This window comes from Mesoplodon mirus (genome assembly GCF_964341445.2).
Source record: "Mesoplodon mirus genome assembly, chromosome: 16".
NCBI lineage: Eukaryota > Metazoa > Chordata > Mammalia > Artiodactyla > Ziphiidae > Mesoplodon > Mesoplodon mirus.
In genome coordinates, this window is record NC_138992.1 from 13,352,247 (window position 1) to 13,371,151 (window position 18,905).

At 41.2% G+C, this 18,905-nt stretch overlaps 1 protein-coding gene across 1 annotated transcript in view; it reads left to right on the forward strand.

Annotated features, from left to right (window-relative positions):
- The window catches only part of LRATD2 (LRAT domain containing 2), an 85,868-nt gene that overhangs the window by 22,275 nt on the left and 44,688 nt on the right, over nucleotides 1-18,905 (forward strand). The window contains exon 3 of the transcript XR_014291662.1: nucleotides 8,863-8,982. The gene's annotated coding sequence lies outside the window, so the exon portion shown is untranslated. The remainder of the gene's footprint in view (nucleotides 1-8,862; nucleotides 8,983-18,905) is intronic.

Genomic DNA, 18,905 nt, shown 5'->3' on the forward strand with positions numbered 1-18,905 from the left:
TTTACAAATAGACAGGGTTTATCTATTCAACAGTTGATGGACATTGGGTTGCCTCCACATTTTGGCAATTATGATGAATAATGTTGCTATTTGATAGTGTCTTTCAAAGCCCAAAACTTTTAAATTTCGATGAAGTTCAAATTATCTTTTTCTTTTATTTCTTATGCTTTTGGTGTCCTAAGAATGAATTGCTTAATCTGAGACTATGAAGACTTACTCTTAGGTTTCCTTCTAAGAGTTGTATAGTTTTAGTCTGATATTTTTCTCATCCATTTTGAGTTAACGTTTATAAATGGTGTTGACTAGTTTCATTCTTCTTCGTGTAGTTATCCAGTTGTCCTAGCACAATTTGTTGAAAACACTGTTCTTTTCCCCACTGTATTATCTTGGCACTCTTGTCAAGAGTCAATTGACCATAAATGTAAGGGTTTATTTCTGGACTCTCAATTCTATTCCATTGCTCTGTATGCCTATCATTAAGCCAGTTCCTCACTGTCTCGATTACTGTTGCTGTGTTATAAGTTTTGAAATCAAGAAGTATGACTCCTCCAGCTGTGTACTTTCATTTCAAGATGGTTTTCACTTTTCAGGGCCCTTGGATTCCCATATGCATTTTAAGATCACCTTGTCAATTTCTTCAAAAAAGCCAGCTGGGCTTTTGACAGAGATTGCAATGAATCTGCAAATAAAATTCGGGAGTATTACCATTTTAACAATATTAATTTTTCTAATCCATGAACATGAGATATCTTTCCATTTATTTGTCTTCATTAATTTATTGTAATGGTGTTTTGTAGATTTTAGTGTACAAGTGTTATACTTCTTTTGTTAAATTTACTAAGTATTCTGTTCTTGATGCTATTATAAATGGAACTGTTTTCTTAATTATACTTTCAGATAGTTCATTGTAAGTATACAGAAATATATTTGATTTTTGTATACTGATTTTGTATCTGGTAATCTTGCTGAATTCATTTATTTGTCTTAATATCTTTTTAGTCAACTCCTTACTTTTTTCTATAAACAGTCATGCTATCTGCAAATAGAGATAGTTTTCTTCTTCCTTTTCAGTCTGGATGCCTTTTATCTCTTTACCTTGTTTAAATGTTCTGGCAAGAACCTCCAGAACAATATTGAATAGAAATGGCAAGAGCAGGTATCTTGTGTTGTTCCTAAACTTAGGGGGAAAAACTTTCAGCCTTTCACTATTATCTAAGATGTTAGCTATGTTTTTTTCATAGATGCCTCTCATCATTTGAGGAAGTTTCTTTCTATTCTTAGATTGTTTTTACCATGAAAGAGTGTTGGATTTTGTCAAATTATTTTTTCAGTTATTGAGATGACACTGTGATTTTTAAACTTTATTCTATTGATATAGTGTGTTATATTTCCTTCTGTATGTTGAACCAACCTTTCATTCCTGAGATGATCTTATTCATGGTATATGATCCTTTTTATATGTTGGTGAATTCAGTTTGTTAGTAATTTTGAGGATTTTTTGTCTGTGTTCATATGGGATATTGATCTGTAGTTTCCTTTTTTTGTGATGTCTTTGATTTGGTATCAGGATAATGCAAGCCTCATAGAATTGTGTCCCATAGGTCTCTGTTTTTTGCTTACTTTCTATTTATACTGAGTAATCTTAATTGACCTGTCTTTAAGCTTACTAATTCTTTGACCTGCTCAAGTCTGCATTTGGGCATACTTTATATCTTTTAGTTGATGGTCTCTGTTTGATGACACATTTTTCTCATACTTTAATTCTTTAGAAATGGTTTCTTTGAGTTCTTTGAATATATTTATGATAACTGATTTAAGTCTTTATCTAGTAAATCTGTCTTTCTTTCTAGTAATGTCTGGGCTTTCTCAGGGACAGTTTCTGTAAACTATTTTTTTCCCTTTGGGCCATATGTTCCTGTTTCTTTATATTTCTTATATTTTTTGCTATTGTTATTGAAAATTGGACTTTTTATCAAAACAAACAACTTTTTATTGAAGTATAGTTGATTAGCAATGTTCTATTAGTTTCAGGTATACAGCAAAGTGATTCAGTTATACATCTATCCATCTATCTCTCTGTATACATATGTCTGTTCTTTTTCAGATTCTTTTCCATTATAGGTTATTACAAGATATTGAATATAGTTCCCTATACCATACAGTAGGTCCTTGTTGTTTATCCGTTTTATATATAGTAGTGTGCATCTGTTAATTCTAAACTCCTAATTTATCCTTTTCCCTTTTGGTAACCATAAATTTGTTTTCTATGTCTGTGAGTCTATTTCTGTTTTGTAAATAAGTTCATTTGTATCATTTTTTTTAGATTCCACGTGTAAGTGATATTTGTCTTTTTCTGTCTTAGTTCACTTAGTATGATAATTTCCAGGTCCATCCATGTTGCTGCAAATGGCATTATTTCATTCTTTTTATGGCTGAGTAATGTTCCATTGTACATATATACCACATCTTTTTTATCCATTCTTCTGTTGATGGACATTTAGGTTGCTTCCATGTCTTGGCTATTGTAAATAGTGCTGCTATGAACACTGGGGTACATGTATCTTTTTTTTTTAATACTTATTTATTTTACTTATTTATTTGGCTGGGCCATGCCTTAGTTGTGGCAAGCAGGATCTAGTTCCCTGACCAGGGATTGAACCTGGGCCCCCTGACTTGGGAGTGTGGAGTCTTAGCCCCTGGACCACAAGGGAAGTCCCTGTATCTTTTTGAATTAGTTTTCATCTTTTCTGGGTATATGTCCAGGGGTGGGATTGCTGGATCATGTGGTAACTCTGAAAATTGGATATTTTAAATAGCACAATGCGTCAACTCTGGAAGTAAGATTCTCTCTCGCCTTTGTGCTTGGTTGTTGTTGCTGCTGTTTGTTATTTTAGTGACTTGCTTGGACTAATTCTGTAAAACCTGTATTCTTTTGTCATTTGTGGCCACCAAAGTCTCTATTCAGTTTGCTTAGTGCTTAGCTAATGACTGGATAGAGATTTCCTTAAAATTCCTTGAACTAATAATCTCCCAGCATTTTTTTAATATCTTTATTGGAGTATAATTGCTTTACAATGTTGTGTTATTTTCTGCTGTATAACAAAGTGAATCAGCTATACGTATACATATATCCCCATATCCCCTCCCTCTTGCATCTCCCGCCCACCCTCCCTATCCCACCCCTCTAGGTGGTCACAAAACACCGAGCTGATCTCCCTGTGCTATGTGGCTGCTTCCCACTAGCTATCGGTTTTACATTTGGTAGTGTATATATGTCCATGCCACTCTCACTTCATACCAGCTTACCCTTCCCCCTTCCATGTCCTTAAGTCCACTCTGTATGTCTGCATCTTTATTCCTGTCCTGCCCCTAGGTTCTTTTTTTCTTTTAGATTCCATATATATATATATATATATATATATATATATATATATATATATATATATATACATTAGCATACAGTATTTGTGTTTCTCTTTCTGACTTACTTCACTTTGTATGACAGACTCTAGGTCCATCCCCCTCACTATAAATAACTCAATTTCATTTCTTTTTATGGCTAAGTAATATTCTATTGTATATACGTGCCACATCTTCTTTATCCATTCATCTGTCGATGGACACTTAGGTTGCTTCCATGTCCTGGCTATTGTAAATAGAGCTGCAATGAACATTGTGGTACATGTCTCTTTTTGAATTATGGTTTTTCTCAGGGTATATGCCCAGTAGTGGGATTTCTGGGTTGTATGGTAATTCTATTTTTAGTTTTTTTAAGGAACCTCCATACTGTTCTCCATAGTGGCTAAATCAAGTTACATTCCCACCAACAGTGCAAGAGGCTTCCCTTTTCTCCAGACCCTCTCCAGTATTTATTGTTTGTAGTTTTTTTCATGATGGCCATTCTGACTGGTGTGAGGTGATACCTCATTGTAGTTTTGATTTGCATTTCTCTAATGATTAGTGATGTTGAGCATCCTTTCATGTGTTTGTTGGCAATCTATATCTTCTTTGGAGAAATGTCTATTTAGGTCTTCTGCCCATTTTTGGATTGGGTTGTTTGTTATTTTGATATTGAGCTGCATGAGCTGCTTATATATTTTTCTCCCAGCATTTTTAAGGCCTCTGTGTGTGTATGTGTGTGTGTGTGTATGTATGTATGTGTTATGTTTTAAGTGCTCTAGCAGCCAGTTTACAACTCCAACTTATCCTAAACTTCTTGCTCATACAGAGACTCAAGATAACTATAGGTGAGAGAGTAGACTTTATCGAGTCTTCCCTAGATGTATGCAGTTCTGAAAATGCACATGGGTTTCTGGATTTCCAGGAATACACTGGAGCTTTTCAGAGACCCCTATGGGCATCTCATTATCCAGTTGTTCTTTTTAAAATTTCTGGTTAGCCCCTTGTTAGCACCAACTGTTAAAATATCCTCTGGTAGCTGTGATTTTAAACAATTGCCACTAATTGTATTTGACAAATAGTCTGTGGGTAGGGGTCTTCACAAAAAGCAAGATCTGATTAGGTCAAATATAGACAATCCCTGAAAATGGAGCTTTTTAGTGAGCTGCCAGACATGTCATAGAGTGATAATTTTCTAGAAATGGGGCTTCTGGGGAGCTCCAAACCCATTTTACTTCCTTCAGTAACAGTTTAGCTGCTGTTTTTCACATCTATTGTAGTTGTGAGCCTGTTGGCTTTCAGTGCTGCTGAAGAGCTAGAGAGAGGGTGATGGGCACAGGTTAAAATGCCATAAGGCTCACTGTCCTTGCTGAGATTCAGACATTTTTCTTGAATAAATGCTCCTTGGATTGTTGCAAGCCTTTGGTGATTTTTCAGAGTTCTAAAGAAGTTTATTTTGACAGTTATCCAGGGTTCTCATTGCTTTTATGGAGGAGTGTATTTCAGAGGTCACCCTCAATCTGCCTTTTAAGAACAGTTGATTGTATGTTTGGTTTTTATAGCCATATGTCAAATTATCACACACTTAGCAGCTAAAACAACCCGCAGGTATTACGTTATAGTTTTTGTAGGTTAGAAGTCCTGGCACAGAGTAACTGGGTCTTACAAGGCAGAAATCGGCCTTTTGATTGGGACTATATGTTCTCTTCTTGAGCCCAGTGTCTTCTTTCACACTCCTTCAGGTTGTTGGCAGAATTTAAATTGTTGTTGTAGGACTGAGGTCCCTGTTTTATTGCTGGCTGATTCATCTCAGCTCCTGGAAGCCACCTTTAGGTCTAAACCATGACCTAGAAGCTTACTTTCTCAAAGCCAGTAGGAAGAATATTGCTCCAATCTGTTAAGCTTGAGTCTTATATAACCTAATCATGGGAGTGAATATCCTATCATATTCACAGGACATTCTCAAGGAAAGGGGAGTATATAAAGTATATTTACTAGGAGGTGAGATTAGAATTCTGCCTTCATTAGGCTTAATTGTGGGCTTTTAAGCATTTGGCTACAAAACATATCATTTCCAGCACTACTTCATTTGTCTAGAACTGTTTCATATAAATTAATCTAATATAATCTTTACAATAACCCTCTGAGATAGGCAAGGACGGTGTTCCTAATCCCATTTTAGAGCTGTGAACCAAAAGGCTCAGAGAGATTATATGATTTGCTCATGGACACACATCTAGAGGGGGGCAAATTAATTCCTCAGACTCTAGGTAGAGTACCCTCTGCCCTACCCCATACCTGTTCAGTCCTTTGAGTTTTGTTACATGGCAATGAGGATGTTAGTACCTGAGACTTCTTTAAGGGACTTTGTCTCTGAAACAGTCTCCCTCTGGGGTCCTGTATCTCCTGCATGTGTATTTGGGGAGAATACCCGAGCATAGGAAATATTATTAACCAGGAGTTTTGATAAAATGGAGTTTTCAGAGGTGAATTACAATTTGAATAGCTGAAAAATTCCATTTACTTCCAGCAATGTATCCTGAATGCTCCCTCTGGCCCAGCTCAAGGGGAGCAGACAGTCATCTCCTGCAGAAAGTAAATGGAATTTTTTCTTTTCTTCAAAGGGCCTTGAAATCAGCAGTCTCAAGGCTGGCAATGGGGCCTCAGTGAAGACGTCATCAGAAGGAACAGCAGAAGATTCTGAAGGTAGTCAGGCATCGAACAAACTCGCTCTCACTTGAATTTGATGGTTTTGCAAGTTGTAGAAAAAATTAACCATTTAAGACCAGCTTTCCAACCTTCCTATACTTAATCTCCTGGTTCAGTATATCCAATCATTTAAAAGATAATGGGGTTTCATTAGTTCCAATTCAACCCTTTTAATTATTCTATGTCTTTCTACAGCAGTGCAAATGGCTGTTTGTAGACTGCATTAATCAATCCTCCAAATTTCTGAGGGCAGCAGAGATAGGATATTGATTCCCTCTCCAAATTCCTTTTACCTGGGCCCTGTACCAATTCCCCAGCTGCTGGGAGAAGGTGGTTCTCACATTCTACAAAGGCCAGCCCCCTTGCCTCAAAGTGGCAGTAACTTGGGTGGCTTTCATGCTCCAGAGCTCCCTGCGTGGTCGGGCTGAGGCTGGATCCAGCTGAGACCACATCTTTGCTTAGCTGCCTCCCCTGCCCATCCTTCTTCCTGCATTTCCTGTCTCCTGAGAGCCCTCCACATTCACTGAATGTGATTCAGTGAATCACATTCACCCAAACCACTGTCTCAGGTGCTGCTTCAATGGCAGTGACCTAAGACAGATAGTAGAGAAGTTCTGCTGTACCATTCCAATATCTAAGTTAAAAAAATATACATATGTATGTATGTATGTATGTGTATATATATATATATATATATATATATATATATATATATATATATATATATACATCTCCAGGAATTAAAGGCTTTTCTTACAGAAACATCCATTTAAACAATATGGAGGTCATTTACCTCTCAACCTCAGTTATCTGGAATACAGCCACGAATATAGAAAAGGCCTACATGTAACCGATTTAGATATTGTAAAATGAAAGGCAGTCTGTACTTTCATCATTGAAAACAAGTGCAGGTTTTGGTGCCTGACAGATACACAAATGAATGACCCCTATTGCATGTACTGGGCAAACGAGCCTGGGTAAGCTTTTAACCTCTCCAGCTCTGTTTCCTGTCTGTGATACGAGTGTCACTTCACACACTCACAGTGTTTCTGGGAAAACAAAGGGTACAATACATTAAATGGGTTAACACATATCACGGCTTCAAAACCCAGAGCTTTCTTTTATTATGAAGGTCTTCGTGTAACAGGGAGCATGCTATTTCAGTCTGGTTACAGGCCAGTTTCTGTTTCAAAGCTGAGGCTGAGAGCAGATCCTTTTTCATGCACAAAACAAACAAACACTCACCAGCTGCAAGTAAACCAAAACTGAACTTTGATGTTGTTTCTCACCACACTGAGTCCCATTTGCAGAGGAAGGGGATGAATCCCTAAACCGAGGAGAATGTGGTGGGTTACAGTTCTCCAGGCATAGAGAGATAGGCATGGACAGCAAGGAGAAGCAGGCATTGTCCTGGGCTCCTGGGGTTTGCTGAGCCCAAGGCGTTGGGTCACTCTCATCCAGACAGAAGAAGGGCAACAAATGTGGGAGGTGGCTCATGTCAGCATTGGTTAAACCTGGGGAACAGATGATCTATGGATGTTTGTCTTATTCTCTGTAATTTTTTGGAAGTTTGAAATATTTAAAAATGAAAAGTAGGGCCTCCCTGGTGGCGCAGTGGTTGAGAGTCCGCCTGCCGATGCAGGGGATGCGGGTTCGTGCCCCGGTCTGGGAGGATCCCATATGCTGCGGAGCGGCTGGGCCCGTGAGCCATGGCCGCTGGGCCTGCGCGTCCGGAGCCTGTGCTCCGCAACGGGAGAGGCCACAACAGTGAGAGGCCCGCATACCGCAAAAAGAAAAAAAAAAAAAAAATGAAAAGTAACATAAGAGTAAAGGTAACAAAGGATTAGATGAGAATGATTAAATTCACTTTGTGAATGAACTAAGCATGGTATAATTTATACTACCCTTAACCCAAATTCATATAAACACACCTTGTGCATACATGTGGATTTCTATACATATATGTATATGTCCCTCTATATCTTTTTACATAACATATATAATCATGTATGATTTTATATATATATATATATATATATATTTATTTATTTATTTATTTTTACACACATGATTTTAACTGAATCTTCTACCAGCTTACATGACATCTGTCCCAGGTTAGTGAATGAGGAAATGCTTTGTTCCTGTGTCTCCTCTACAGATATCTATTTCTCCCCAGATTTCAGGTTAGCTTCATAGCCTCAGTTCTTTGATGGGTTTAAGAAAAGTTGTTAACTTGCAGCTCATCTTTTTTCATGTTGTAAAGATTGGAGCAGTGTTCATTCCAGCTTTCTATATCTCTGAGCTGAAACCAGAAGTCTTTGCATTAAAATTGTGAATCTAAAAATGTGCCCTGCTTTAGAAAGCTTTCCTCCTTTGTTTTAAACAGTTATTGTTATTTAGTTTCCTTTCCCCAGGTTTCTAGTGAAGTTGAACCTCTGTTCTGCTCTTCATCGGTCATTTGTAGCACCCCGCCCCCCTGCCAGATCCAGTGTGGTCCGGATCTACTCTTGGGAGTCCTGGGAGGGAATCTGGGGGTGCCAGACTGGGAGGAAGGTGTGGTAGGGTGATTTTGGGAGGCCAGAGAATTGATGTAGGTGGCTCCTGGTTCCAATCATCAGCTCTTTCCTTAGGCTTTATTCATCTCTGGGGCTAAAGTCTCTGCAACACTCCCCTGCATTCCTCCAGGGCCTGAGCTGTCCACTCCAGGATCATGTATTTTAACTAGTACTTCATTCTCAACCGTTCTACCAACAGAGACTCAAGCCAGAAGAGCTTCAGAATTGGACTCTGACCTTCTGTCAGGGAAAGCAGCATCTAAGGCAGAGTGACGAAGCCAGGATCAGTCAGGGTCCTGGGAGAAGACATCGCCTTCAGGTTAGTCATGCTCAAGGAGAGTTCAATTGAGAGATGATGATGCTGTGAGTGTGTATAAGGAAACCCTGATGGAAGAAGCAATACCAGGGCTATTAAGAGCAAGGTTCCTTTCTCACCCCAAGGTCTGTGGTATGGGGGAGAAAGTGGTATATGGAGCAGGGACAGAGGGGGCCTGTATGGAGAAAGCTGCATGACCTGAGCCAGACCCAAGGTGGAGAGAGGTGGCCAGTTCCAGGTGTGACTGAGAATAAACACCCACCTCACTCTCCTCCCTCCCTCTTTCTTCTGCTGGTGTTTAAAATTGGCCAAAGCCAATTAGAAGCCAAATGGCAAAGGAGCCCATTGATGGCTTCTTTTTTTAATTTTTAATTTTAATTTAATTTTTATTTATCTATTTATTTTTGGTTGCATTGGGTCCTCGTTGCTGCACACGGGCTTTCTCTAGTTGCGGCAAGAGGGGGCTACTCTTCGTTGCAGTGCATGGGCTTCTCATTGCGGTGGCTTCTCTTGTTGCAGAGCACAGGCTCTAGGTGTGCGAGCTTCAGTAGTTGTGGCATGCAGGTTCAGTAGTTGTGGCTCGCAGGCTTAGTTGCTCTGCAGCATGTGGGATCTTCCTGGATCAGGGCTCGAACCCATGTCCCCTGCATTGGCAGGTGGATTCTTAACCACTACACCACCAGGGAAGTTCCCCATTGATGGCTTTTCCAGGTCAGTCTCTTGGGGCATAGAGAAGATACAGAGAGGACCTGGGAGGGTCAACTGAACACATCCAGCATGAAAGCCATGGAGACCACATCTCAGTAGGTATTCATATGGCTATTTAAGAATTTTTGAATTAAGACCAAAATACTGGATAATGATAATTATTGTGCTCTCATAATTCAATCACTTCTTTGTGTTACCCTATACTATTATCACCTCCACAAAATCCAAGGCAGAGAGTGATTAATAATTTGCCCCAAATTATATAGCTAGAAAGACTGGTGAGAAAAAGTTTATACAACTCCAAAGTCCTTGCTTATGACTACTACACTCTACAAATTTATTCGACCCTTTTCTTGGGCAATCCCTTGGAGCCAGACTCTTCTCCCTCAACATTCTAAGGAGCCTTTCTGACCTCGTCCTTGCCTTTCCTTCCTCTCCAAAAGAGTCACTTGTGACAGTTTCAAGAAATTGGGCTCAGGCACTAACAGGCAGAACCAGACCAGGAAAGGCCACTTGGCATGTAAGCAGGGCACGTGGTGGGCAGACAGAGCCAGGGAATCAGGAACAGGGAAACAGCAGAAAGGAACAGAGAGACCAGATGCAAACATTTCACCTACAGCCTGGAGGTCAGCCCAAGGGGAAGAGAGATAAGGGTTGCAAAGGTCACAGGCGAGGTTGGCACAGCTCCTTAAGAAATGGGTGAAAGATGAAAGTGACTTTGCTTTAATCCAACAAAAGCAGCTAATACTTTTACAGTGCTTTAGTGGTTAAAGCAAATTCCCAAATGTTTTACTAGATGATGTTTTATTAGACTGTGGGCTTCCTGAAGGCAATGCCTTTTCATTTTGTTATCCCTACCACAAAGCAAGGTTCTGGGCACCTGGTAGCCAATATCAGTAAACACTTGTTAAATAAATAATTGTAAATAGAGTAAAATATGGAATTATGAGGGGTTTGGGAGCCCATAACATCAGGAACATAATTATGGTTTTGTTGACTCTTGAGTGAGAGTCCTTGGGGTGATCTAGTCTTTGTGAGCTTTAGTGTGCTGATACATGAAGTGAAAATTTAAAATTCATACATTTGCAGGGTTGTTGGGAATTTATACACACATACACTATACACACACATATACTATATACAAAATGCCGACATACTGTATGTTTTGTATATATATATATGTATGTATGTATATATACACACACACAAACACACTCATACACAGTCAGCACCACTTTTACATCTAGCAAGGTAACCGTGACAATATGATGACAGTGACCATGACAATGAAGGAGTAACTTCCCATAGGGGTGTTCCTGTATATTTTTTTGCTACCTCCATTATTTGAACAAGTTTATTTCCGGTCAGCTCCATCTAAGCAACAAATAGGTCTTAAGCTTCCCACCTGAGAAAAGAGCAGATGAGAAATCTGTGTGGGTGGCAAGGTGACGTCTGTTATTAAACCAACACAGTAGGGCAGGCTCACTCTCCCCTACATATATACTGTTCTAAAGGAAGGTCTAAAAGCCACGCCACCATGTCCTCTCAGAGGTAAAAGCTCTCGCTGCAGGGGTTTGCTGAGCCTTCCTAAGCCTGGGTAACACTGGGCCATGAGCCAGGTGCTTAAATCGTTCTCTAGGTTACTTGTGATTTAAAAAAAAATTTTTTCCCTGTCAAACTTTCTCAGTCTGTAAAAGTTAGAATCCTTTTGGCTTCGTCCTTCTCATCATTAGAGGTCCACACCTTTACTCTCATCTCCACACCTCCCACCCTTCATTCCACCAACCTCTATCTGTTTAGTGGTAAAATTGGTTAAGATGGCTTTTAATAGGAAGAACAACGACCGACTCCCCCTCATTCTCGGTACCAGCTGCCTCGCTGATACAAGCACACCCACCTGTGTTCTGACAAGGAGGCTTCAGACAAGAGCTCTCCTTGTGTTCACTGTGCTCCCAGCCTGTGCTCGTCATCTCCTTTGCAACCTGGAGGGCAGGGGAGGGGAGAGGATGCTGAAATCAGGGGCCATGGAATATAAGACAGCTTTCCTTCAAGGAGTTAGCCAAACATTTTTTTTAATGTTTTTATAAAATTCATCAGCTGACAAAGGTACTTGGTCCACGTGCATTATGATGTTCTAAATTAACGTGAATCACAATCATGAATCCAAGTTGGACTTGAACCAAACTTACCCGAAATGCTCGGCATCAGTGAACATTGCTTTCTGCTGCAAGAAAATGTGCTGGGAGTGCTCTGTTGAGAATTCCCCATAAAGTACCTTTCAGTAACATTCACCCAAGTGATCTTGTTCCCCCTCCTCCTGTACTCCTTGGAAGAGGAGCCACTTTGGATTCATTGAGCCTCTGGTTAGCACTGATATTCTGAGGGGCACCGAGAAGGCGGTACCCTTTCACTTCCATGAGGACAGGAATCTCAGCCTGGAGCCCATCAGTCTCTGCAAAGTTCTGTGGATAATGTTGGAGAACCATCTGATATTTAGGCAAAATTTGTATCTATCTCTTCTGTGGGCTTCTTTTTTTTTTTCAGAAACTTTTCCATATCTTTCAGGAGATTCCCATGGTTGTATGCATCCTCTAAAATTTTAAGAGCCACTAACATAAATTGTTTATTGAAACATTCTGTAAGTTTTGCACAGTATATTTTAGGCAAAATTCAGAAGGAAAAATTAAAAAACAAACAAACAAACCTCCTGTTCTTCCTGGCTATTGGGATTCTCACTCCTTTCCCAAAGGTCAATGAAAGAACTGTGTCCAGAGGCAATGTGACACAGCGAAGGAGTCGTGGTAGGGAAGGCTGTGTTGTAGCCAAGACTCTAACACCAGCTGGCTTTCTTAGTCTGTGTAGTCTTCGCAATACTAGCTGTGAAGGGGTTAAAGAAGAATACTTCCCCTCAACCCCTGCCACACAAATACAGCCTGGAAAGGACATGCTGATTACACAGAAAGTTTGGTGGCTTCCATGTACTCCAACAAGCACACCCACCAAGTGTGCAAAACCAGAGAGTTAGTCTTCTTAAAGAATGGTCCATTAGCAAGGTTCTATTTGTGTCCTACTAGTGAATTTTTGCAAGTCCTTTCATGCCCCAACCTGTTTTCTCACCTGTTCAATCCAGGTGAGTCTACTCACCTAAGCTGCCTTTAAAGGATATAATAGTTAAATGATAGAGCTGAATCACCAAGGAAGAAATGAAGTATGAAAGAACATAGAAACAGGTATGCTAGTCTTCATGGAAAGAATCTGATTGTTCTGAAAGGGCAACTCTGACGAAAGTAACAGGGTAGATGGCTTCCAGGAAGAAGAAACTAATGGGTAAGGTAGTAAGGGACTTGTTGAAAGCGAGTTTGGAAACCAGAGTCAAATATTTTGTATGAATTTGCTCATACAAACATACATACTGCTATAAGAGTTTGAAGATTATTATGTGTGTCTGATGTGCAAGGGGACCAACCAGTAGTGTGGATTTGGACCAGATGTCAGTTCAGTGATCATTGTGAAAAGCCCTGTGGACCTTTTGTATTTTGCTGTTAGCTTTCTGGACACCAGCCTGGACACTCAAGACCCCGAGGTCCCCTAAAAACATATCCCTGGGCTCCAAGCCCACTGGGCAGCCACTCTTCTACATTAACCATGTCAGACTATGTGACTACTTCATGTGTCATTAACTTGCATGTGCAACACAGAGCCTGAAATCTTTTTCTTCCTTCCTTCCTCCCTCCCTCCCTCCCTCCCTTCCTTCCTTCCTTTCTTTCTATTTTTGGCTGTGTTGGGTCATCGTTGCTGTGCGCGGGCTTTCTCTAGTTGTGGCGAGCGGGGGCTACTCTTCGTTGCGGTGCGTGGGCTTCTCATTGCAGTGGCTTCTCTTGTTGTGGAGCACGGGCTCTAGGCACACAGGCTTCAGTATTTGTGGCATGTGGGCTCAGCAGTTGTGGCTTGTGGGCTCTTGAGCGCAGGCTCAGTAGTTGTGGTGCACGGGCTTAGTTGGTCCGTGGCATGTGGGATCTTCCCGGGCCAGGGCTCGAACCCATGTCCCTTGCACTGGCAGGCAGATTCTTAAACACTGTGCCGCCAGGGAAACCCCGAGACTGAAATTTTTAATGGTAATACTACAAGTAACAAGTATGTACTGTGCTAGGTACTACTTTATGTTCTTACAGTTATTCTTCACAAATACTCTGCAAAGTAAATATAGTAGATTTGTTGGAAATAGGTTAAATCTGGTTGATAACAATTAGGAAATAGCTTTACTTGTCTCCCTGTCACCTTCAAACTCACTGATGTATTGGCTTTCTCCTTCCTCTGATGGCATATCAGGGAGACTCTATAGCTTCCTGGTCACTTTCAAGTATTAAAACACCCAGTCGAATCTAAAACATAATTTAACCTACGTCCAGTTTAAAGCTTCTCCTCACTGCCCTGCTCAGGCGTGTCCAGACAGTTAGGTAAACCTATAGGGCGCTTGGTCTGTTCCTCAATTCTCCTTGCTCCGCCTCTTACCTGATCCCCCTAATTGCTGATGGATTCTCCAAGTTTAGGGGAGTGGGAAGGATGAGAGATCAGGTGGCAGATGCTGTTTGTGCTGCTCTCTCGGCTGTTGAAGCTGCTCCAAGTGGTAGAATCCAAACGTTGGCTCTTCCAGGTGCACCTTTCATGCGGGCTCCTCAGAGACGCTGACTTGGCAATGTGCTAGACTAATCTTGTGGGGCTTCTCTCAGCTCCTGCCTCTGTGGCACCCCAGTCCTCTTGAGAAGATGAGTTAAGCTGGTTACCTTCCATCATATTTACCTGGCCCCTGTAAAATGTGCATACACTTGCTCTGCCATCGTGGGCAGTTTTGACGAGCTTCACCCTTAGTCTCTCCACGCAGGTTCTAGTCTCTGTGTTCCCAATGCCAGGGGAACATCTTTTAAGATTGCCCAGTATCTCCACTTTGCTCTACTTCAGGGGCAGCTTGGAACCTTGGAACCAGTCTTGGCATCTCTGCATCCCAGCAAGCATCCAGCCTGAGAGTGAGATGCCAGTCTGCCCTCTTGCAACAAATCCTCCCTCCGAGACTGATTACCCTACACTTCTTCATTTTGCCATGGCTGAAGGGAAGCAAACCCACCCCCAATACTACAGGGCTCTTTGGAAGAATCCTCTTCTCTCTAAGGAGGCTTCTAGCTTGCCTGTAAGCAAGCTATTGGGAGTGTTAGATTTGGTCTTCCAACGAGCAATTCTCATGTGGGAGTATCTAGCTCTTCCCTTTAGAATGCATGGGTACTTAGCTTTTTCCCATCTTTGGGGGTCTCAGCCAAAGCTCTAAGTTCTATTGAACATTTGTTATAATCCTTTTACCTACAAGGAACTGTATCACAAAGAGATTTGTTGCAAAATGCTGGAGATTATTCAACTTGTAAGAGCAAAAGTTGGATTTAAACCCTGACCTGTCCTTCTCCCAAGCTAATAGTCTTTCCCATCCTCCAAGTGTCCTCTTTAAAGTCGCCTAGGACCAGGAAGAAGGAACTACACTTAATCCCATTTTACAGATTAGTTAATAAAAGCTTAAAAAATTTTTAAAGACTTGCTCATGATTACCCCATGGACTGGTCAAAGTCCCAACAGGAAACAGATGGCTAAGCAGAGGAGGCCACTTTAAAAACAATTTAGTAAAAGAGTATTTGAAAAGGCATGGGTAGTATTAGGAAGCCACAAGGGTTAGTGCAGTACGTCAGCACTAGTTAGCAGCAGGGCTGTTACCTGTAGGACTAAAGGTAGGAGGAGGGAGGATTGTGTTCCGAGGGGCGCCTCGAGGGGAGTAGGGACTTCAGGTGGTAGGAGACAGCCAGTCCTAAGTCACGGCTCAGAGAGGAAGCTGGCCTGACTACATTTCCTCTCAATCTGCAACCTCCTCTGGAGCCAAACCCAGTAGGGAGCCAGAAGGCACTGGATCTTGTTGAAGTGTGCCTGCAGGTTGGTCTCCCAGAGCAGAGAGCCAATGAAGGTGGAGAGTGGATCTGGCCCACACAGCTAGTCATGGCAGAGCTGGGGTTTGAAACCACATCTGCCTGCACGAAACCCAGTGCTACATCTTGTTGCCTCTGCCCTTATTTCCTTATGTGACTGTGACGCTTTATATTGTAAACGTTCTCTGGGTGGGGACTTTTTCTTACCATCTTTATAAATGTTGCCATTCCAAGCACACAAAGACATTCAGTAAGTTTGTTGACTGAACGAATTAAGGGATGGAGGGACAGGCTACAGATAAGCTTGAAACACATGGGGACATCATAAGCAAAGCGAGGGAAATGGTATGCATTGCAATAACTCCCTGCATACGAGATGATGTCTACATACTTTTATATACATATACTTTTATGTTAAATATTTTGTATATATTGTCTCATTTAAACCTCACATACATCAACACTTGAATTATTACTCCTTGATGATTCGCCCAAGTTTATTTGTGTAATGACAGTAGCTGAAGCAGGATGTGAGCTCAGGTCATCTAGCCCTAAGGCCAGTACTCCTTCAAGTACCACTCAGTTGAGTATAATATTGTGTAATCATAGGATAATCATGGTTCACTGTCAATATCTTTCTCTCTCTCTCTCTTCCTCCTGCCATTGACTCATTGCAGAGATCAAGCCATCTTTCCAAAAAGAGGCGTCTCACATTCTGGATGTGTCTGTTTGCTTCCTTGTAGTTTCATTTAAGTTGTTCCTCCACTCCATGCCCTATTTTTTATACAAAAGCTATTGAGGACTGATTTGATTAAGATTCAGCTTTTGGTTTTTTTTTTGGCAAGAACACTTCATGAGCAGTGCTGTGTGTTTCAAATTGCAGTACCTTAGGATAGACACCAAGCCTGACTATCCCACCTTTCATGAGGCAAATATTAATTGGTGGATTTAAGTGACTTAGGAAACTTTTAATTATTATAATTAATAATTGGTATTCTAAAGTGAAGCATCAACCACGTGGCAGGCACTGTGCTTGGCATCACACATATGTTATCTTGTTGAATCCACACAAAGGCTGCACGGAAAAGGTAATCTCATCTTCATTTATTAAATGAGAAAACTGAGGCTCAGAGAAGTCAAGTCGGTTCCCTGAAGTTGTACAACTAGGAGGTGACAGAGGCGGCAGGATATGAATCTGGAGCTGATGGACTCCAGAGTCTATGTTCTGAACAACTATGTGACATTATGTATGGCTTCATTTCTTTTCAGCACATTCTCACAGACTGCTCCTAGAACTTTCGATTCTTGCTCCTTTAATAGACTGTCTGAGTCAGAGTAATTTATACATTTAACTTTAGAGTGAGTGTTGGGAAAAGGGCCAAGGAGGGAGGCAACTTTGGTGCCAACCATGCCATAGAAGGAAGGAGGAAGGTATAAGAAGGAAAAGAAGAAGTAGAGCAAGGCACTTAGAAGAGGTGGCAGGAGGCAGCAAAATCCGGAAAGGCAATCTATTAAGATCCTTTAAATTGTACATTATAAAATCGCAACCCAAAGTAGCTTAAGGAGAAAGGGTCATTGATTTGCTCAAGTCACCAAACTATGGAAAGGCCTGAGATGGACTGACCTCAGGAGTCACTCAACCCACCAACTAGAGAGAATTCTGTAGAATGCTCTCTCCATCTCTCAGCCTTGCTTCTCCATGCATGCTGGTTTCTTGCTCTCAGGCTGGCTGTCTCCACATGGCAGGAAGCATGGCTACAAGCAGCTCATTCTTAAAACTACAAGACCCAAGAGGAAAGAGACATTTCTCTTTTTTAAAAAATATTCATTTATTTATTTTGGCTTTGCTGGGTCTGCGTTGTGGCACGCGGGCTCTTAGTTGTGGCATGCCTGCAGGATCTAGTTCCCTGACCAGGGATCGTACCTGAGCCCCCTGCATTGGGAGCGTGGAGTCTTATCCACTTCCACTTCCACCAGGGAAGTCCTGAGACCTTTCTCCTCTTAACTCCAGTGGGGAAAACCCCAGGGAAGGACTCTGATTGGCTGGACTTGGACCAATCAGTACAGTCAAGGGAGAGGGGCCCTATTATTGGTCCACTTGGGTCACATGTCCCTCCTACAACCAGGAAGGCATGGTCCATTACTATAAGAAAGAAATGAATCACATAGATGAGGCTCCTTGGGGGGGACTGCGATCTGGGTAGTCACCTCCATCTCCATTTTCCATATATTCTTATTATGAACAAATGACAACAGGTGATATTCAGAGGCAGGCTCTGGGGTGACTGAAAGAAAAAGAAATGTAGGGGGAAGGAAACTGATGTTTATTAAACACTCACATGTGCTATATAATATTCCAAGTGCTATAGACATAGCTCATTTTTTTTCACAACAGTACCACAAACTCAGTATTTTATTCTCATTTTTAAAAACAATAAACTGAAGCTCACAGAAATTAAATGATTTGCCTAAGATCAAAGTTAGTAAATATGAAGCTAAGATTTGAATCTAGATTTTTATAGTTCGAATATCTATGCTCTTTCCTTTGGATCCAACATCTTTTAGTGCTGGAAGCACTGAGGAATATTACCCAAGTACTGAAATTCTGTGCATGAAGCAGGTGCCTCTTCACAAAAATGAAGCAGAGCCCTACTTATGTACGGGTTACGTGGTCAGAGCAGAATCAAAATCCCAGCATGTGTTGCAGAATAAAGACTGTTTTTCATCAGACAAATCCAAATTGAGGGACATTCTACAAAATATCTGACCCATATTCCTCAAAGCTCTCAAGGTCATCAAAAACAAGGGAAGACTGAGATACTGTTACAAACCAGAGGAAACTAAAGGCACATGACAACTAAATACAATGTGTTACCCTAGATTTCATCTTGGAACAGAAAAAGGGCATTAATGGAGAAACTGGTGAAATACAAAGAAATATAAGGTTAGATTTCATCTTGGAACAGAAAAAGGGCATTAATGGAGAAACTGGTGAAATACAAAGAAAGTCTGGAGTTTAGTTAAAAACAGTGTACTGGGACTTCCCTGGTGGTGCAGTAGTTAAGAATCCACCTGCCAATGCAGGAGACATGGGTTGGAGCCCTGGTCCAGGAAGATCCCACATGCCATGGAGCAACTATGCCCATGAGCCACAACTACTGAAGCCCGTGCACCTAGAGCCTGTGATCCGCAACAAGAGAAGACACCGCAGTGAGAAACCCACGCACCGCAACGAAGAGCAGCCCCCCGCTCGCTGCA